This window comes from Littorina saxatilis, linkage group LG16 (genome assembly GCF_037325665.1).
Source record: "Littorina saxatilis isolate snail1 linkage group LG16, US_GU_Lsax_2.0, whole genome shotgun sequence".
In the NCBI taxonomy this organism is placed as follows: Eukaryota; Metazoa; Mollusca; class Gastropoda; order Littorinimorpha; family Littorinidae; genus Littorina; species Littorina saxatilis.
Window position 1 is genome coordinate 25,332,720 of NC_090260.1, and position 22,131 is coordinate 25,354,850.

At 43.6% G+C, this 22,131-nt stretch overlaps 1 protein-coding gene and 1 long non-coding RNA gene across 2 annotated transcripts in view; both read right to left on the bottom strand.

Annotated features, from left to right (window-relative positions):
- LOC138951342 (neurogenic locus notch homolog protein 1-like) overlaps positions 1-17,334 on the bottom strand; it is a 56,514-nt gene extending 39,180 nt beyond the window's left edge. Inside the window, exon 1 of the mRNA XM_070322962.1 lies at positions 17,210-17,334. The gene's annotated coding sequence lies outside the window, so the exon portion shown is untranslated. The remainder of the gene's footprint in view (positions 1-17,209) is intronic.
- LOC138950679 (uncharacterized) overlaps positions 1-22,131 on the bottom strand; it is a 363,039-nt gene that overhangs the window by 290,262 nt on the left and 50,646 nt on the right. The window lies entirely within an intron of this gene.

A 22,131-nucleotide genomic window follows, 5' to 3' on the forward strand; every position in this document is an offset into this window, starting at 1 on the left:
CGGGGATGTAGCTCAGTCGGTAGCGCGCACGTTCGGCGAGAGATTTATTTCTCAGAGTCAACTTTGTGTGCAGACTCTCCTCGGTGTCCGAACACCTCCGTATGTACACGCAAGCACAAGACCAAGTGCGCACGAAAAAGATCCTGTAATCCATGTCAGAGTTCGGTGGGTTATAGAAACACGAAAATACCCAGCATGCTTCCTCCGAAAGCGGCGTATGGCTGCCTAAATGGCGGGGTAAAAACGGTCATACACGTAAAAGCCGTGGGAGTTTCAGCCCATGAACGAACAAACAAACATGCTGTAAAGTTTGTGCATGCGGTGATGTGTAGAAAGAGCAAGGTACGGTAAACAATTGCTGGTCAATCTTGATCGGTTCGACCGCCATACAACAACAACAACAACAACGACGACAACAACAAAAACAACGACGACGACAAGTACAACAACAACAACAACTGTGGACCTCTTTCTATCCCCCCTGTCATATATGTACATTTTAAGCCACGGAGCTTTGTCAGTTTGTTTGTTCTTTATAAAGGCTGGTCATTTAACACTTGTTATCGTCAATATCAGTGAATATTTGTTTCATCTGCAAGAGTTACGCCTTCATTCGCGACTCGTGATCTTGTTACACCGTACCTTGTTCACCTCAGCGAATGTTTTGGGCGATTTTGTACCCACAAATCTGAAAATAGCCCATTAATTGCATGGTCATCAATATTTCAATATCAGTGTGAGATCAAAAGTTATTAACATTAGTGTTTACCATAGTGTTTGTTCAATGATAGTCTTTCTATCTTCAAATGTTGAGGCTCTTAGCCGCAAAAATTCGGACGAGTTACCTGGACTGCCGTTTAATTGGTATGCTTTGTGAAATCCACAAAAACGGAAAAGTATTAAAAAACAATCAACAATTTTGTACAACAATGAGAGCAAATGTTGTTGCCATTATCCATTGCTATCTTTCGTGTTCAATACTTGTCTTTAAATCTTTCATAGTTTAGGCTAGAAAAAAGACAATTTGTCATGTTTTGGGCGATTTTTTGTCAGAAATCTAAAAATAACCCATTTATTCCATGGTCATCAATATTTTAATATAAGTATGATAACACAAATGGTTCACATTGGTGTTGTGCGTCTTTTTTGTTCAATACCTTTCTTTCTATCTTTCACGGTTGAGGCTCTTTCCGGCTATGGGGAACACTCTTTGTTGCGACCCGATATTGCCACCCGGGGTGGTTCCAGAGCCTTAAAGGGGTACTAGGGAACCGATTTCTTGATGGTGCGATAGCTGACTGTTTTCAGCACATATTTTACTATCTAGAAACGACAATTAGAAAAATATCTGAACACTTGTTGGTCAGCGCTTCTAGCAACCGTACTAAATAGAAAGCTGGATACGCAATCCAGTGTAAAACAATCATTTGTGCAGATTAGCAAAAACTGGGTATGAAATCTGCTGTGGCTTTGATATCCAGCACCAGATAAAGGCAGCATTTGTGTTTTTGTTCGTTTTTTTGTTTGTTTGTTTGTTTGTCCGTTCGTTCGTTCGTTCGTTCGTGCGTTCGTTCGCTCGCTCGTTCATTCGTTCGTTCGCTCGCTCGTTCATTCGTTCGTTCGCTCGCTCGCTCGCTCGTTCTTTCGTTTTTTCGTTCGTTCGTTCGTTCGTTCGTTCGTTCGTTCGTTCATTCCTTCCTTCCTTCCTTCCTTCGTTCTTTCCTTCGTTCGATCGCTTGCTTTTTTGTTTGTTTGTTTGTTTGTTTGTTTGCGTATTTGTTCGTTTGTTTGTTATTTGTTTGTTTGTTTGATAGTTTGTTTGTTTGTTCGTTTGTTTGTTTGCTTGTTTGTATGTTTGTTTGTTAAACACAGGCATAACAAAGGGGCTCACGATCATGGCTACAAAACCTAGCGTACCGCGTCAACAGTGCACCCAGACAGTTGTGGCTGGGTCATGCAGGAGGGGCGAGCAAGACCCATAGTCATGCATAATGGACACGTCGTATTGATTGCAACGGTCACACAACACGTAGGTACGAGGGGTGGGCGGAAAGTTTGTAATCCCGTTCTAAAAGAGGCTTAGATTGGCATTCTCCCTGTGTGGCAGACTATGCAGGTCTACTAATAACTGATCCACCCTCTGAAATATGCTTTATCATTCTTACGCGAGAGAGTAATAAATAAACCACATCTTCACACGTGTGTATACCATATGAATGAGGTCTGGTCAAAATACGCCTGGCAGGGACCTAACAAGTGATTTTTTTCACTGCTCATGGTGACCAAGCCACCTGGACAAACTTCATCCTCGAAACACTTTGCTGTTTCCTCTTTAACAATTTCGAGAACTTACGCGTGACGCTATACTTCCTATTGTGGCGTCTGGCAACACACAGCAAGCCATGAAGTAATTCTCAATAAGAATGATATCATGTTAGACGTCAGATTCACATACACACACACACACACACACACAAACACACAAACACACACGCACTCACACACACACACACACACACACACACACACACACACTCACACATAATCAAATTATACTCAAAGATTAGCAATAAATACATAGAGGGAGAGAGGTTGAGCGAGACAGAGATAGACAGTCAGAGAGAAAGAGAACCCCACCCTCATTCAAAGACAGAGACTGGGCAACAGACACAGAAAGACACAGAGATGTATTGGACTGGCGTGTTACAGAGTCATTATCTTGCGGTCAGAACGAAGGCAAAGAGTCCCCTGCTACCCGGGACTTTCCGCGAATGTTATAGGCTAGTATTGTGGGGGCGACTCCTAAGGCGAGGTACCGACTCGCCCCCTCCCATCTTGTCCCCCGCTTTGTAGTAGCCGACTTTACGCTCTACTTGCTTTTAATATGTTAAGGGTGTCAACTTGCCCCCTCAATCAGCGGCAACTCGCCCAAAGTAATCCATGCGATGAAGTTGACTTTTGACGTTTCTCGTGCAGAAACGAATTATAAACAAGTCGCGTAAGGCGAAATTACTACATTTAGTCAAGCTGTGGAACTCACAGAATGAAACTGAACGCACTGCATTTTTTCACAATGACCGTAGTCCGCCGCTAGTGCAAAGGGCAGTGAAAGTGACGATCCTGTTTAGCGCGGTAGCGGTTGCGCTGTGCTGCATAGCACGCTTTACTGTACCTCTCTTCGTTTTAACTTTCTGAGCGTGCTTTTAGTCCAAACATATCATATCTATATGTTTTTGGAATCAGGAACCGACAAGGAATAAGATGAAATTGTTTTTAAAACGATTTCGAAAATTTAATTTTGATCATAATTTTTATATTTTTAATTTTCAGAGCTTTTTTTTAATCCGAATATAACATATTTATATGTTTTTGGAATCAGCACATGATGAAGAATAAAATAAAAGTAATTTTGGATCGTTTTATAAAAAGATAAATTTAATTACAATTTTCAGATTTTTAATGACCAAAGTCATTAATTAATTTTTAAGCCTCCATGCTGAAATACAATACCGAAGTCCGGCCTTTGGCGAAAATTGCTTTGCCAAAATGTCAATCAATTTGATTGAAAAATGAAGGTGTGACAGTGCCGCCTCAACTTTTACAAAAAGCCGGATATGAAGCCATAAAAGACATTTATCAAAAGAAAGAAAAAAACGTCTGAGGATATCATACCCAGGAACTCTCATGTAAAATTTCATAAAGATCGGTCCAGTAGTTTACTCTGAATCGCTCTACACACACACACGCACAGACACACACACACACACACACACACACACACACACACACACACACACACACACAGACACACATACACCACGACCCTCGTCTCGATTCCCCCTCTATGTTAAAACATTTAGTCAAAACTTGACTAAATGTAAAAATAACACGTTTATCTTAGTTTAAATTTACCTGAGTTTACCTAATGTATGTTCGTGGGTGCGTGCGAGCGTGCGTGCGTGCGTGTTTGTGTGTATGTGTGTGAAAGTGTATGTGTGTGAATGTGTATGTGTGTGAATGTGTATGTGTGTGAATGTGTATGTGTGTGAATGTGTATGTGTGTGAATGTGTATGTGTGTGAATGTGTATGTGTGTGAATGTGTATGTGTGTGAATGTGTATGTGTGTGAATGTGTATGTGTGTGAATGTGTATGTGTGTGAATGTGTATGTGTGTGAATGTGTATGTGTGTGAATGTGTATGCCTGCGTGCCCTGTGTGAAATACAGAAACGGATTTTTACGAGCGGGAGCGAATCGCCTCTATGGCAAAACCCCAGATTATTGGGGGCGAGATGGGCGGGGGTGATCGAGTTAGGCGGGGGCGATCGAGTTAGAAAGGAGCGAGTCGGGACGTCACCACTCGTAGTTGCTGATCCTCGCGTCAAGTTAGTGTTAACTCGGGACTTCGGAAAGACATAACAATAAACTTAAATGAGGCAGGGCACCATAAAGATCAAAGTCTTAATAAGCCAGGAAGCCGGGAAAATCGGAAAGCACTTACTTCCAGAAGAATACCACTAACATGATTGGAAACGACAGTTGCATTTTTTTTTAATTATTTCTTCGCGTGTCTGTACTACTTGACCAATGTTCTTGATTTACAGGGGCGGACGAGGGGGGGGGGGGGGGGGGTTGTGGGGTTTCCGGAACCCCCCCCAGCCAAAAAATAAAAATATTTTTGTGTGTTTTTTGGGGTTGAGTTTCAATTTTTGGGGTATTAATCAGTGACAAAATCTACTGCCTGAAACTGGTAATGATCATCCTCAGAATGCACCATTTTGCATCCTTTTTTTCAAAATTTTCCGGGGAGGCATGCCCCCGGACCCCCCTAGCAAGCTAGGCGCTTCGCGCCGTCGCCTCGGCGCTTCGCGCCTTCACATCCATATCTTCACAATATACTTTTGGAAACCCCCCCCATACAATGAACTGATCCGCCCCTGATTTAGGTATACTGTTGTGTATCGGTTAAACATTGGATTTCCCTCCTTTGAACCATCTGACGTCAGAGTCAAAAAAAAACGCATATTTAGGCGAGACTACAAAAAGTGACTGTTTGTTTGCGTTCAATGGTAAACACAATATGAAATTGAATTCTTACTGAAATCGATCGATACATAAATGTTATTTGTATATTTGACCAAAGCACGACAGTTTATGGCATATCTCGACAGTCATTTTTTCACCTCGACCGCCAGCGCAAATTCGGAGGAACACTAGCTAACTGTCTCGATCTGTGGGAAATGCCACATTTTGGCCAAAAATACATAATAATTACGTATTGTTCTCTGTTGATACCATGACCATGGTGTGCGTACAATTCGGTGAACAATTCGGTGAACAATATGATGAACAATTCGGTGAACAATTCGGTGAACAATTCGATGAACAATTCGATGAACAATTCGGTGAACAATTCGGTGAACAATTCGATGAACAATTCGGTGAACAATTCTGTGAACAATTCGAGGCTAATGAACTAACAGATTACTGCTAGCTTGAACTTTTTTTTCATTACAAAACTATTTATGTGTGCTGTTTCTACATTAGTCCCCAATTTGGGTCTAGTTGCTCTTAGGTGATATGAACTGGTAAATGTGTTCTGCCATTTGGATTCCTTCTTTCCCGAAATATATGATACTATGTACCCAGTACGAGACACACTCAAATTATGTTTGAAGTGAGTTTGGGCATAATAAAAAAAAACAATCTGGTTTGCTGAAAAGAAAATGTCGCAAGAACACGCCAAGAGACAACAATAGTCAGAACTTATGGGAAACTGATTAAAACCCACGGGTGTTCACGTGTGAGGTATTAATAACTCAGTGCTCATGGCAGACAACTCTGCATAGCAGCTGCTGTGACAAGCGGGACTACTGCCTCACCCTGTCAGGTAGAAGTCCTATTCCAAATAAGTATTAAAAATTAAACATACCCACAAAATAAACCGGCACGGTTGGCCTAGTGGTAAGGCGTCCGCCCCGTGATCGGGAGGTCGTGGGTTCGAACGCCGGCCGGGTCATACCTAAGACTTTAAAATTGGCAATCTAGTGGCTGCTCCGCCTGGCGTCTGGCATTATGGGGTTAGTGCTAGGACTGGTTGGTCCGGTGTCAGAATAATGTGACTGGGTGAGACATGAAGCCTGTGCTGCGACTTCTGTCTTGTGTGTGGCGCACGTTATATGTCAAAGCAGCACCGACCTGATATGGCCCTTCGTGGTCGGCTGGGCGTTAAAGCAAAAAAAAAAAAATAATAATAAAAAAAAAAAAAAAAACCCACACAATAAGGTATACAAGCACGTACAATAATTCCTTTGGTTATACCCTGCAACCTACCAGTTCCCAACACGTACATTATGTCAATTAAATCGAGCGAAACTAATTACTCCATTGATATGATCAGTCATTAATTATCGATGAATAGAAGGCTCGCATTCAATATGAAAAAAGAGTGGGTTCGCAGAGGATACTCTCCATTGTTCAAAAGAAATGCAATACTAGGATAATCATTTTGAACTCAAAAAACTAACTCGACAATGTTGCGTTATTTTCTGAAGTATATTACAAACCTTTGTTGTTGTGGGCAACATGAGAAGACCCTGCCAGGAGGCCATAAATCTAAACGCATTTACCTTTCCTTTTAATAATTCACTGAGCCACGCTTAACCGAATTCGAGTCCCGGTTAAGTACTTCTATTGTAGCCCAAGCAGCAATCTTCCCTGCCCAGTGAGGGACTGTATAAGTTTTATCCCATGACCTGCCTCTTTGTCTCTGTTAGCTGAGGAGGGGATTATTTTGGATTATCCATCACAACCATATGAATTATCCATCACAACCGAGTCTCGATCTCACCTGTCATTGGTCTTTGTCTTTGGTCTCAGAGTACAACTGAATAATTTATAGAGGTCATCTGCATATTTATCGTTAACTCGGGACTACTTTTTTTTCAGCAAAACGATTGAGATATTCTGCGGTATAAAAGTCGAACTGACGTTTGGCTAACGATCTACAAACATTATCATTGAAGAAATAAAGAAAACAACAAAGAATGCACATAATCTGTTTGGGTGAATAGAGCTGAGTGAAGATTATGAGTTGTCCGACGTGGTGAGACTGAGAGAGAGACAGAGAGCACGAGAGAGAGCGACAGAGACACACAGTGATTCAAGGGGCACAACTCTAGTAAAGTTGTCGTAACGAGGTACGCTTCATTGGCAACCGCTTAGATCAATCCCAAGAGCATCCTGATTCAAAATCTTGAGCGACAAAATAAAACTTACACTAAAACAGTATGCTTATAGTTTTGTTCATTTGTTATCGCTTTTAGAGCATTGATTGCTAAATATGGTTCAACAGAACAAGGCTGTCTCATCAGTCGTCTGCTACAGATCTATCGTCTGCTGCCGGTGCGTAGCGCTAGCGCTAGCGATACGCACCCTCTGCTGCAGGATCTGTCGTTTGCTGTACATGTAGTATCTTCGGCTCAAGTTGACCAGCATGGAAATTGCCATTTTCAAAGTTGGTGATACTGTTAGAATAAAAGGTGGCGAAGTAGGTCGGATCTTGGACATACAGAGACCACTAGGCTACATGCATTGCCGCATAAAAACAGGGCCGGACCCAGGGGGGGGTTCCAGGGGTTCCGGAACCCCACCCCTGGAAAAAGCATGTACCTTGCTTTGAGTGGTTTTTTTTGGTTTTTTTAAATAAATTTTGTGTGTCTCTAACAAATTTTATTCAATGTGAAATCCGACGAGAAAAAGGTACCCCCCCCCCCCCCCCCCCCCCACAATGCTGCTCTTAACCCTCAAAACAAGGCCCAGAATGCACCAGATTGCACAGATTTTAACCGTTTTTCAAAAATTTTCCGGGGGAGCATGCCCCCGGACCCCCCTAGTTCGCGCGCCTTTGTGGCTTCGCCACTTCGCTGATTTCCCCCCCCCCCCCCAAAAAAAAAGGAGGAACCCCCCCCCCCTCCCCTTACAACTCATTTGGTCCGGCCCTGAAAAACAACTCGACAGTGGTGCGCCGTTTTCCCCCAGACAGATACCTCGCCTAAGACAACGACAGACATCAAAGTTAGGCTCACCTAAATCAGTAAGTGACGATTGAAGAAGTAGGTAATACAAATTTGAACACTGAAGCACAAAGGCTCGAATAAGCACAAACTCAGCAATCATCTTCATCGCTTGTAAAATCACACACGCGGTCTTTCGAATCCCGCTGAACTCAGGTCCAAAATGAGTTACTTCCCTTCGGGTATCATTCTCTCCCGTCCGCTAGCTGTGAAGCGAAGATTATCAGAATGCGGTCTTTCGCAGTTGTGACGAATGCCAGCTCGGGTAACCGACTGAAACCAGCCGGTAACTGCACAGTATCAAATGCATTCAAATCCTGGAAACAAAAAGACAAAAGGGGACTCGTTTCGCACATGAATATCATGACACGATTTTCGGTGGCAGAAGGTTTGATGAGCAATAAACAGGCACTCGCAAAGTTTGTGTCAAAAAGTTAGGTTTTTTAATGAAAACGTCGGAGTAATGGGATAAAAAGCTTACACACCTCGTCCTGAATATCGTGCATATTTTCCCTCGGGTCGATTTACAGGTATTACCTCGCCAGAGGCTCGGTAATACCTGAAAATCGACCCTAGGGAAAATATGCACGATATTCAGAACTCGGAGTGTGTAACCTATATTTATTTCCTTGTCTCGTGACTGGATAACATTACATTTGGAAGCGTTTGGGACAATGAGTGCTTTGAGTACATTTGATAAAGATAATGATAATGAGGATATACACATGGCGCAAATCCTAACACAGTTCTAAGCGCCTCACAAAAACATACATAAATAAATTATTCTGCAGACAATTCCGAATCAAATAATAATAAACATCGAAATATGCCTACACACTTTACAAAACTGTAACCCACATAATTCCATAGTCAAATAATTATACACATACAAATTTAAAGCAATACAGTTGTCACAAAACTGTCTCTGATCGCCCAACAGCTGTACGAGAGTTCCGTTTTTGGCTCACGAAGTGTAGCCTATGCGATCGTAACTTTGTCTGTCTGTGCGTTTGTGCGTTTGTGCGTGTGTGTGTGCGTGTGTGTGTGTGTTTGTGCGTGTGTATGTCTGTGGTAGAAACTTTAACATTTCCGAGTCTATGTGTGAGTGGTTATCCAAGACTATGGATAAAGCTCGCATAAGATTACGTCACGGTCAAAAGTGTTTGACGTCAATTAATGCATCATGACGGCATGCCTCCCTGTAGTCTTTCTCTCTCGCGTGGTGTGTGTGGTCTCGGTCTTTGTTATTTTGAGCGGGCCGAGACTATTTGGCAGTCGTGTCCCTGTAAGTAGGCTACATGCAGACAGACAGATCTAGATCTAGTGTCTCTCTTTCTTGCACAGTGTCACCTAAGCTTACTGTGTGTGTGGGTGTGTATGTGTGACGGAGTGATTGAGTTTGTGTTACTGTTTGTCTATTTCTTACGTGAGCCTTGAAGGCTTCGCCTCTTGTTGGGTTGTAATTGTGTCACCACATACCATGAATATCTTGAAATTAGTGTTTGAAAGCTTAGCTATTCTAGTTTGAAACGGCTGTGGTGGGGTATGTTTGGAAACGGCGAAGAACGACACGCATTTCCGGAGGTACAGATTTAAACTCGCACAAAGAGCTCGGTTTGGGGTTTCAATTGATGACACCACACACGCAGAAAGCCTTAGAATTAGAGTTTTTATTTTTATTTTTATTTTTATTTTTTTAAATTATTATTATTATTAATTTTTTTTGTTTTGTTGTATGAACAGATTTTATTTTTTGATAGATATCATAAGCATAAAATAAATTTAAGAAAAAAGGCAAGTTTTTGTACTTTGACAGAATTTTTAATTAGAATTAGAGTTAGAAGGCTGTTGATTGTTGGTACGTGTCCAAGTGGAGGGATGGTCGTATCCCTTCCAAAAGCCTGGCCGGTGTAACACGAGAAAAGTACTCCCACGAGATTTTTACTCCGGAGTAAACATTTTGTACGAAAATGTTACTCCCTTTACGAAAAAAGCACTCCCCCATTGCACGAGAAAAATACTCCCCAAGACAGGTGAGTTTCGAGTAAACATTTCGTACAAAAATGTTACTCCCCTGACGAATAAATAACGAATACATTACTTCACCCCAACACGAGCAATTTAACTTCCCATGCCAGGTGTACGAAATTTTTACTCCCTTGTCCCCTGTTAGGCTGTTAGTCTTGGTGGTGGAAGGGGTGGAAAGAGGGTAGCGCGACATTCGTGTGCGCGAGATCACATATTGGCATTATCCCTTCGCCCGCATCCCATTTTTGCGTACGAGATTTTTACTGGAAGTAAAAAAAATGGGGAGTAAACATTTCGTGGAGGGAGTAATTTTTTCGTGCCTTGGGGAGATCTTTTCTCGTACGAAAAGTGTACTCGGAGTAAGAATTTCGTGAGAAATATTTACTCCGGAGTAAATTTTTTGTGGAGTAAAAATTTTGTGTTACACCGGTCAATCAAATCGTGTACATTCGAAGGACTGTGCCTTTATAGGAATGCATGCGACCAAGGGTATGGCGGATGGTGGCGAGAGAGGTGAAGGGACGGGGAATGTTTACAGTGCCGTGTGCCGGTGTAACACGAGAAAATTACTCCCACGAGATTTTTACTCCGCAGTAAAAATTTCGTACGAAAATGTTACTCCCTTTACGAAAAAAGCACTCCGCCATTACACGAGAAAATTACTCCCCACGACAGGTGAGTTCCGAGTTAACATTTCGTACACAAATGTTACTCCCCTGACGAATAAGAAACGAATAAATTACTTCACCCTAACACGAGCAATTTAACTTCCCATGCCAGGTGTACGAAATTTATACTCCCTTGTCCCCTGTTAGTCTTGGTGGTGGAAGGGGTGGAGGGAGGGTAGCGCGACATTCGTTTGCGCGAGATCACATATTGGCATTATCCCTTCGCCCGCATCCCATTTTCGCGAACGAGATTTTTACTGGAAGTAAAAAAAATGGGGGGTACAAATTTCGTGGAGGGAGTAATTTTTTCGTGCCTTGGGGAGTTCTTTTCTCGTACGAAACATTTACTCGGAGTAGAAATTTTGTACGAAATGTTTACTCCGGAGTAAATTGTTCGTGGAGTAAAAACTTCGTGTTACACCTGGCTGTGAGCAGTGCCCGCCAGTGTTTAGCCCAGGCACCGTCGCGGCAGACGCGCCTTAGTTCTATGCAGGAAAATGCAGCGCGCTATTCTGGCCATCTGGCCAACTGTCGTCCTCATCTCTAAGGCAGACTGATCCCAAGAGGTGTAAGTTACACCTGCCTTCAGGCTCAGGCATTTTCAAACGCTCGACTCAAGACTATTTAAGCAAGAGTGCTTTGAGTACATTTAAAGGTCAAGTGCACACCGTGAATCAAGCACATCAAAAATGGATGACCATGCAGTGAGACAATTCACCCTCACGGTTTTCACCCAGTTTTTACTCAAACAAACGCCAAGTTCCTCCTCTGACTTCAGCCAAGGTCTCCCGCCCGTTGGTCACATACCAAAACTCAATGCACTGACTGCTTGCTGTGGTGCACCAGTCCCTTTTACAAAATTAATTCTTAAAAAGAATAGCACTGTGCGGCACAGAGAGCACACAGATGTTGTGTGTGTGACCAAGTGGAGGGAGTCTGGCTAGACTCTGATCCAGTTGAAGCGAACTGTTTTCACCAGGCGGAGTGGGCTTGAATTTTTCGTTTCACAAATCGTTTATCACTTGAAAGAATGGTCATACACGTAAAATTCCACTCGTGCAAAAAACACGAGTATACGTGGGAGTTTCAGCCCACGAACGAAGAAGAAGAAGTAGAAGAAGACTTGAAAGAATAAACTAATAATACAAAAAAAATGCTGGGCGTTTTTAGTGTGGTGAGTTACGAACCGTGTTGGAACTACCGCGGCATGCACGGAGACATTGTTTGCCCTCAGCGCTTTGTCCATACAACAGTGCAAACACCCTCACACCATAATGTCTGACCTTTTTGCCATATCACGTTGAGCTTACGTATACATCTCTTCAAAATAAACCCGACAGCGCAAACACCCCCACACCATGAAATGTGTGGCCGTTTTGACCAAAGATATCTCCGTTACACTTCTGCCTTCAGTCAGTGCATACGCCTGGTCATTCTAGAGAGAGAGAGAGAGAGAGAGAGAGAGAGAGAGAGAGAGAGAGAGAGAGAAACTGAAACTGAAACTGAACTATACAAAAAATACTGACTTCTTAAAGAGAGAGAGAGAGATTGTAAAGGCTAACAACAACAACAAAACACTCTTCTTAGAGAGAGAGAGAGAGAGAGAGAGAGAGAGAGAGAGAGAGAGAGAGAGAGAGAGAGAGAGAGTGGGGAGGGGGCGGAGAGAGAGAGAGAGAGGGAGAGAGAGAGAGAGAGAGAGAGAGAGAGAGAGAGAGAGAGAGAGAGAGAGAGAGAGAGAGAGAGAGAGAGAGAGAGCATTCGTACTTCCAATATGTGTATTTTAATTACGAAATTTATCATATATATTCAGTTATTCATACATAATATATACAACTCTTTTAAAACACGATGGTTAATTCATCTTAGTTATCTGTACGTCGATGTTAATTCATTTTAGTTATCTGTACGTCTGACTTGTTGTTGTTGTTGTTGTTGTTGTTGTTGTTGTTGTTGTTGTTGTTGTTGTTGTTAGCCTTTGACTTTATGCAAGGAGTGTCTGGATGTATGAGTATTTCCACAGGACAATTACCAATGGCAGTAATGCTATATGGCGGAATTCTTCTTCTTTTTCTTCTTCTTCTGTGTTCCCGACATTGCGGAATGAATTCTTGTTCTTGTTCTTGTGCGTTAAAGGCACAGTAAGCCTACCGTAAACCATCACAGATACGGTCAGGCTTTTACACACAGTACAAACACCCTTTCATTTAAGCACTCACCGCTTGAGAACATCCTAGGTGCCCTCCATAAAGAGCGAGCAATTCTCAAATAATTTATTTTTGCGTGGTTTATCTTACCCCTGAGCCATCGTGAACCCGTGTGATCCAGTTTCCCTTTTTCACAGTCGTTAGTTAGTAATTTAAATGCGACTCGCTGAGAGCTTATCTGCAATAGCACGTTATTTTGTACCTCTGACAATGCACGAAACAACGCACCACGGTCCGATTGCCTCTGAGACAATCCGCAAAATTAATTCTTTGAAAATTGCTCGCTCTTTACGTAGGGCACCTAGGATGTTCCCGTTTGGTGAGCGTTCAAATGGAAGGGTGTTTGTACTGTGTGTAAAAGCCTGACAGTATCTGTGATGGTTTACGGGAGGCTTACTGTGCCTTTAATATCACTATCACTATGAGCTTACATATGTACATGTACATATTCATCTCTTCTTAAAGGAACCCCATTGCCATCCAAGCAGATGGACCCGCGCTAGCAAACTAGGCGTGTCGAGTGTGTTAAGTTACAAACCGTGTTGGAACTACCTGATACATGTAGACATTGGTTGCCCCCAGTGCTTGCTCTACTCAACAGAGCAAACACCCTCACGCCGTAATGTTTGATCGTTCTGTGGTTCCTGTGGTCTTGAAATTCGGCCTTCAAACAGTGCACACAATTCAAACATCATGATGTCTGACCGTTCTGGTTTCATGCAGTGACCGTGAAGTTTAGCCTTGAAACAGTGTGTATGGCTTGTCATTCTGTATGATTAGGTGGGAGGGAGAGAAAGAGAGAGAGAGAGAGAGAGAGAGAGAGAGAGAGAGAGTGGGGAGGGGGCGGAGAGAGGAGGGAGAGGAGGAGTGGGAGAGGGAGGAAGAGAGAGAACGAGAAAGAGAGAGAGAGAGAGAGAGAGAGAGAGAGAGAGAGAGAGAGAGAGAGAGAGAGAGAGTGGGGAGGGGGCGGAGAGAGGAGGGAGAGGAGGAGTGGGAGAGGGAGGAAGAGAGAGAACGAGAAAGAGAGAGAGAGAGAGAGAGAGAGAGAGAGAGAGAGAGAGAGAGAGAACGAGAGAGAGAGAGAGAGAGAGAACGAGTGAGAGAGAGAGAGAGAGAGAGAGAGAGAGAGAGAGTGAGAGAGAGAGAGTGAGAGAGAGAGAGAGAGAGTCAGAGGGTCAGTGTGAGTGTGTGTGTGCGCACACGTGCGTGCGGGTGTGTGTGTGTGTGTGTGCGCGCGTGCGTGCGTGGGTGCGTGAGTGTGTGAGAGTGTGTTTTATGTTAGTACCTCGTTGGTACAGCTTTTGAGTCAACTGCAACATGACAAAAGAGTTACTGCCCTGTGTGGATATAATAGCCCAATCAAAGATAAAAAAAACCCTCTAATTCCGTCTCCAAAAGCCCCCCCCCCCCCCCCCAGCCCCTCCACCTCCCTTCCCCCTCCCCTCCCCAAAGACATTAAATCATAAACTTTCAAAGCAACGAACCCTGCAACGATTTAGTTCTTTGTTGCTAAGATATTGGAGACATCCACTCCGCGATATGAGTATACGTATCACTTGCCTATGACTTAATTTATGAGACCAATCATATCACACACACAAGTATTCCATGGCCGTGACAAGTCACCCCCCCCCCCACCTCTCTCCATTAAACAGAAAAACACAAGTAAGTAGAATACAATAGAACTATGAGCTATTTTGTTTCTTGATGCCAAAGATTCGAGACAAACACGACATGATACGATGGTAAGTATAACTATATCCTATGGCTATATGAAACTTATAATAGCAAATAAGTAGCCAATTGAGACTGCATGATCATAGCAAATCACTTTGTTTGGGCTGTGACAAGACCCCCCCCCCAAAAAAAAAAAAAAAAAACCCCACCCCAACCCCTTATAACCATACACACAGACACACAAGAACCAGCTTTAAAAGTTAGATTATGTAAGAACTATGTGAACCAGTGATTTTTTCTTATGTACATCAGATACTACAGTATTTCTGCTTTATGAAAAGCTATATTTCAAAAACAAAACTAGAGATTTAAATTTTGACCACTTTTCCCCCTCTCTGTCACCAGTACTGAAGAACAACTCATATGTAAAATAAAAATGGACATTAAAGTTTTCTTATCTTATCTTATCTTACAAAACCTTTTTTTTAAACGAAATCATTCTGTACAAATGTGATCCTTTCAGCCACCATGTGTAACCAGCAATTGTCAAAACTCCCATAGGGTTCACCACCAACTTCGTGCCAGCCAGTTAAGGAAAAATGTTCATTGTTTATTATTACTCATCACGTCGAGAGGGTCGGGTAGCGTAAAACTGTACACACGTGACCCTTTCTGCACACACATATATAACCAGCGATTATCCAAACTCCCACATGGTTCACTGCCAGCTCAGTGTCAGTCAGTGGAGGGAAAAGGTTTATTGTATATTATTATATTACTCGTCAGGACGAGAGGGTCGGGTAGCGAGTGGGTGTGAACAAGTCTGACCCCTCGGGTAGGCTACTGCAGCCAGATGCTTATCTATCTACCCGATATTATTGCTACGCGGCCACCCGATCTCGCTGCTCATTGAGGCGTGTCGGAAAACTTCGATCGGACAAGGTGGTGGTGGTGGTGGTTGTCCTTGGGGAGTGGGGTTGGATGTGTGTGTGTATGTGTGTGTGTGGCTGTGTGCGTGAGAGAGAGCGAGAGACAGATCAATCAATCAATCAATATGAGGCTTATATCGCGCGTATTCCGTGGGTACATTTCTAAGCGCAGGGATTTTTTTTGTATTTTTTTTTAATGCAATTTATATCGCGCACATATTCAAGGCGCAGGGATTTATTTATGCCGTGTGAGATGGAATTTTTTTTACACAATACATCACGTATTCACATCGGCCAGCAGATCGCAGCCATTTCGGCGCATATCCTACTTTTCACGGCCTATTATTCCAAGTCACACGGGTATTTTGGTGGACATTTTTTATCTACGCCTATACAATTTTGCCAGGAAAGACCCTTTTGTCAATCGTGGGATCTTTAAAGTGCACACCCCAATGTAGTGTACACGAAGGGACCTCGGTTTTTCGTCTCATCCGAAAGACTAGCACTTGAACCCACCACCTAGGTGAGGAAAGGGGGGAGAAAATTGCTAACGCCCTGACCCAGGGTCGAACTCGCAACCTCTCGCTTCTGAGCGCAAGTGCGTTACCACTCGGCCACCCAGTCCAGACAGAGAGAGAGAGAGAGAGAGAGAGAGAGAGAGAGAGAGAGAGAGAGAGAGAGAGAGAGAGAGAGAGAGAGAGAGAGAGAGAGAGAGAGAGAGAGAGAGAGAGAGAGAAAGAGAGAGAGAAAGAGAAAGAGAGAGAGAAAGAGAGAGAGAGAGAGAGAGAGAGAGAGAGAGAGAGAGAGAGAGAGAGAGAGAGAGAGAGAGAGAGAGAGAGACAGACTTAGACAGTGCCAGGTAAACATACACAGAGAGACAGTCAGCTAGGTCAACAAAACATACCTGATCACCAACAGATACGTTTTCGCTAGTTTGCATGCCCCATTTCCCTTGCACTTTTCAGCCTACCACCTCAATCAACGAAATTGTCTCAGATAAAGAAACAAAACAAAACAAAACAAAGAAAGAAATGCCACTCCTAACGCAGCATTTGAGCCAGAGGAGAAAATAAATCGTTATTTGACACAGAATTAGATTTGACCGAATGCTGTGCTATTAACATTTATTGAACTAAAAATAAAGACGACTACATCAAAAGGCCCGGTAGCTCAGTTGGTAGATCACTGGATATGAGATTCTCGGGTCATGGGCTCGATTCAAGGCCGGAACGGACACGGATCAAGTGTCACGCGCAGACTCAAGAGATTATAACAGCGGCCATGTCACCACTGGGGCAATACAAGCACGCACACACACACATACACTAACACACACACATACACTAACACACACACACATACATACACACACACACACTAACACACACACACACACATACACACACCTTGGTATCGCGACTCTGGTGCTGCTAGCTTCCCACTAGCAGCAAAATACCCGAACGATATGACAAACAAGTAATGGAAAAGAATAAAACAAAGAATGAAGTAACAGTCAGCAAACTAACAACAAAGAAGACCAAAACCGTTGTCAGCGACCAACAAGTACAGATCATTCCATCCTTCCAATCAACTAACCTGAAGGAAAAACGAAACAAACCAGTACTTACTTTTTTCCAGCTTCTCTCCAAAAGGCATCAACTCTTCCAGCTCCCGTCGTGGAGCGTCGCTGCAGTGTGGTGGATATCTTTCTATATCACCCTCTCAGACTAAACACACGCGCCGTGTAATCATTATCAAGATCATATCACACGGCTCGCGCAAGTCTACTTACTATACCACTCTGCCCCCTCCGACGCGAGAAGCCTGAGGTCAAGCGGTATGGGTATTAATAGACTCTAGCAAGTGTCGAGGGTGTTGGTGAACAATTGATATAATTTATATCGCTGTCAGACAACGGGGTGGATGTACCCGGATTTACAGCGGCTAGACACAGCTCAAATAACGGTCTCCCGCGAAGGTGTTTTTAGACGGGTCTCAATCTATAGCACCGAGTGAGCCTTCCCTTACAGCTCACTAGTTTGAAGACAGGGCAAACAAAGCACCCTTAAGTAATGAGCCTGCACGAGACCTCAATATGAGGAGCTTGTCCGCATCGATCTTAGAGCTTTGTGACTGCGCTGGTCACTGTTGTGTCAGACGAGAGAGGGGTGGCTGGCAAGCTTAATGAGCGAGCGGCAATAGACCGATTTGGGTAGTGGAGAAATAGTTATACCGTATACCCTGTAGAAACGTTGTCACTTCAGACCAGTGGTGTTGGCATTACAACTCTGCCATGATAGCAGCTAGGAACGAACTCCGAACTCAGAACTCTAATACATAAGGATAACGGTTTTAGGCTTTGCCTAATCTTTCAACCTGTCCTTACCACATATACAAAGATTTAATGTAAACGTAAGTAAAAGACTACACACACACACACACACACACACACACACACACGCACACACACACACTCACACATCCCCCCCCACACACAAACACACAACAAGAGAGAGAGAGAGAGAGAGAGAGAGAGAGAGAGAGAGAGAGAGAGACAGAGAGACAGAGACAGAGAGAGAGACAGACAGACAGACAGGCAAACAGACAGACAGACAGACCGTCATACAGATAATAGACAGACAGGAAGTGACGTAACACGATAGACGTCATTGCGGATTAAGTGGTCAGCGCTCCGGCCAACGGCGTACAACCTTACGATCGCTTGGCACGCACGTTTTTTATCGTCCGAGTTAAATGGCATGCTAAGAGCAACAGCGAGGCTGCCAACGATCCAACGACATGGCGTAAAGGCGAAGTCCTTCTAGCTCGTGTAATGAATATATATAGGAAACCCCTTCTACGACCTTCACAGATCTGAGAAAATCAGGTCTGAAAAAAGCGAGAGTATTGAATATGGGGTACGGGGCGGGGATGTAGCTCAGTCGGTAGCGCGCTGGAGTTGTATCCAGTTGGCCGCTGTCAGCGTGAGTTCGTCTCCATGTTCGGCGAGAGATTTATTTCTCAGAGTCAACTTTGTGTGCAGACTCTCCTCGGTGTCCGAACACCCCCCCGTGTGTACACGCAAGCACAAGACCAAGTGCGCACGAAAAAGATCCTGTAATCCATAGAGTTCGGTGGGTTATAGAAACACGAAAATACCCAGCATGCTTCCTCCGAAAACGGCGTATGGCTGCCTAAATGGCGGGGTAAAAAACGGTCATACATGTAAAATTCCACTCGTGTAAAAAAACACGAGTGTACGTGGGAGTTTCAACCCACGGAAGAAGAAGAAGAAGAAGAAGAATATGGGGTACATTTACAGAGGTCATGAACAGAACATTTCTTCTTCTTCTTCTTCTTCTTCTTCTTCTTCTTCTTCGTACGACGGTTGTGTCAGACTCGGAATCTGGAGGATGCCATGAACATGGACGTTCTTTCCAGGTCCTCCAGTGCTCCCCACATTTTGGTCCTCAGATCTGTTTGGTCAGGCCACGTCTGGATCCGCAGTTGGTCGAGGAGGGGACATGCTTGGAGAACATGTTCTGGAGTCTGATCTCCCTCTCCACAGTCTCATGTGGCAGACTCTGCTACACCTATCCTCCTTAGGTGTGCTTTGAGGCAGCAGTGTCCAGTGCGGAGGCGGAAGATGATAGCCTGCTCAGCACGGCTTAGGAGATGAACATTTCAAAAAGCGAAGTCTTAATTAAAGCAGGAAGTCTCAATCGGTGGTAGTCTTAAAAGGGGGGTTCCATTGTAAATCTTTCTGTATTTGAGCATCTCTCTTTGTTATATGTGACCCTCCACCACGGAATGAGTCGCATGTCACCTTTGCATGATTTTCAAATTTTTACATTTTCCGAAAGAGTTTTTTTTATGCCCTATCCAGTGGTGAAAACCGTTTTAGAAAAGAGCGAGTTATAAGCCTGTGACGAAGGTGACCCTCACACTGTTACCAGACACCCCCCGGACTTATATTAAGCCCAGCGCAGAACCGCGCGAGGTGACATGCGACTCATTTCGTGGTGGAGGGTCACATATACAGTGGAACCCAACCTTTTAATCAATCAATCAATCAATCAATCAATCAATCAATCAATCAATCAATCAATCAATCAATCAATCAATCAATCAATATGAAGCTTATATAGCGCGTATTCCGTGGGTACAGTTCTAAGCGCTTGTCGAAGAGTTGTCAACACAGGACTAACAACGAAACTAACATCTACAGACGGACACGAACCCTATCACACACTAGCAAACCCTGATAAACATACAACAAACAATTGTTTAACAACAATGTACACATCAATAGCTAGGTCCAAACAAAATAATATTAAACACAAAGAAAACACCTCTCACAGAGCACAGCACAAGAATGTCTTTTGGGGCACAACACATCACGTCGAACATGAAAGTCGCAGCCAGCTACGGGAAGAACTGAGTCTTCAACCTACTCTTGAACGCGTCAAGAGAGGGGCTCTGGCGAAGCTCAAGCGGCAGGGAGTTCCAGACGGAGGGGCCCGCGGAGGGGAATGCACGCTGACCAGCAGATGCGAGTTTCGAGCGAGGGATGTGACACCCCCTTCCCAATTTAAGACTTCCTCCCTTCTAAAACCCCTTTTTCTTAAACGTTTTCTACATGTACCCCCAGTTTGACTCCCTTCGAACAGGGGCCTTTGCAGCTCTCACGAGATATTTGAAGTTTGTGAGAGTTAGCGAGAACGTGGATCACTAATAGGAGATCTACTCAGATCACCATCTCAGGTCTAGCTAGGCTTTTACATGGAACAAAGCCGTTCCCTCCACTTGACATATACCAACAATCAAAAGCCCCGGTGTAACACGAGAAAATGACTCCCACGAGATTTTTACTCCGGAGTAAACATTTCGTACGAAAAAGTTACTCCCTTTACGAAAAAAGCACTCCCCCATTTCACGAGAAAATAACTCCCCAAGACAGGTGAGTTCCGAGTAAACATTTCGTACAAAAAATGTTACTCCCCTGACGAATAAATAACGAATAAATTACTTCACCGAAACACAAGCAATTTAACTTCCCATGCCAGGTATACGAAATTTTTACTCCCTTGTCCCCTGTTAGTCTTGGTGGTGGAAGGGGTGGAAGGAGGGTAGCGCGACATTCGTGTGCGCGAGATCACTTATTGGCATTATCCCTTCGCCCGCATCCCATTTTTGCGTACGAGATTTTTACTGGAAGTACAAACAAGAAGGGCAAAGCCCATACGACTCACATGCTTGACCTTGACCTTGACATGACCTTGACCTTCAGGGTCAAGGTCAAATAACTAAACCTAGCAATGACATCATACACTAAGAACTGCTTTACACATTTTTCCTACCAAAATACATGTGACCTTGACCCAAGGTCATCCAAGGTCATGCAACACAAAGCTGTTAATTCAAGACATAGGAAGTACAATGGTGCTTATTGGCTCTTTCTACCATGAGATATGGTCACTTTTAGTGGTTCACTACCTTATTTTGGTCACATTTCATAAGGGTCAAAGTGACCTTGACCTTGATCATATGTGACCAAATGTGTCTCATGATGAAAGCATAACATGTGCCCCACATAATTTTTAAGTTTGAAACAGTTATCTTCCATAGTTCAGGGTCAAGGTCACTTTAAAATATGTATACAATCCAACTTTGAAGAGCTCCTGTGACCTTGACCTTGAAGCAAGGTAAACCAAACTGGTATCAAAAGATGGGGCTTACTTTGCCCTATATATCATATATAGGTGAGGTATTCAATCTCAAAAACTTCAGAGAAAATGGGAAAAATGTGAAAAATAGCTGTTTTTTAGACAACATTTATGGCCCCTGCGACCTTGACCTTGAAGCAAGGTCAAGATGCTATGTATGTTTTTTGGGGCCTTGTCATCATACACCATCTTGCCAAATTTGGTACTGATAGACTGAATAGTGTCCAAGAAATATCCAACGTTAAAGTTTTCCGGACGGCCGGCCGGCCGGACGGACGGCCGGACGGACGGCCGGACGGACGGACGGACGACTCGGGTGAGTACATAGACTCACTTTTGCTTCGCATGTGAGTCAAAAATGGGGAGTAAAAATTTCGTGGAGGGAGTAATGTTTTCGTGCCTTGGGGAGTTCTTTTCTCGTACGAAAAGTGTATTCGGAGTAAGAATTTCGTACGAAATATTTCTCCGGAGTAAATTGTTCGTGGAGTAAAAATTTCGTGTTACACCGGTCCATGCTTTCTGCTCACTGTGTGAATTGTTTGATGAATTCATTTGTTTAGCGGCCTCTGTGAAATTAATTCATACAAAGTTCTTGTTCTGCACAGGAAGTGCACACAGGGTGTTGAGTGTTGGTATGTGTATTGGTGAAGGGATGGTCTGATGACATGTAATTTGTAAACACGTGGCGTGAGATTGTGAGTCTGTTTTCTTTTTCTTCTTGTCGTTCGCTGTTAGATCGTCAGTCCGGACTGCAGGGCGAAACGTGCTGTCCTCTCCAAGTCCTCTCTGGGGCCGTATAGCTTCTTTTGTAGCGCTGTCTCCTC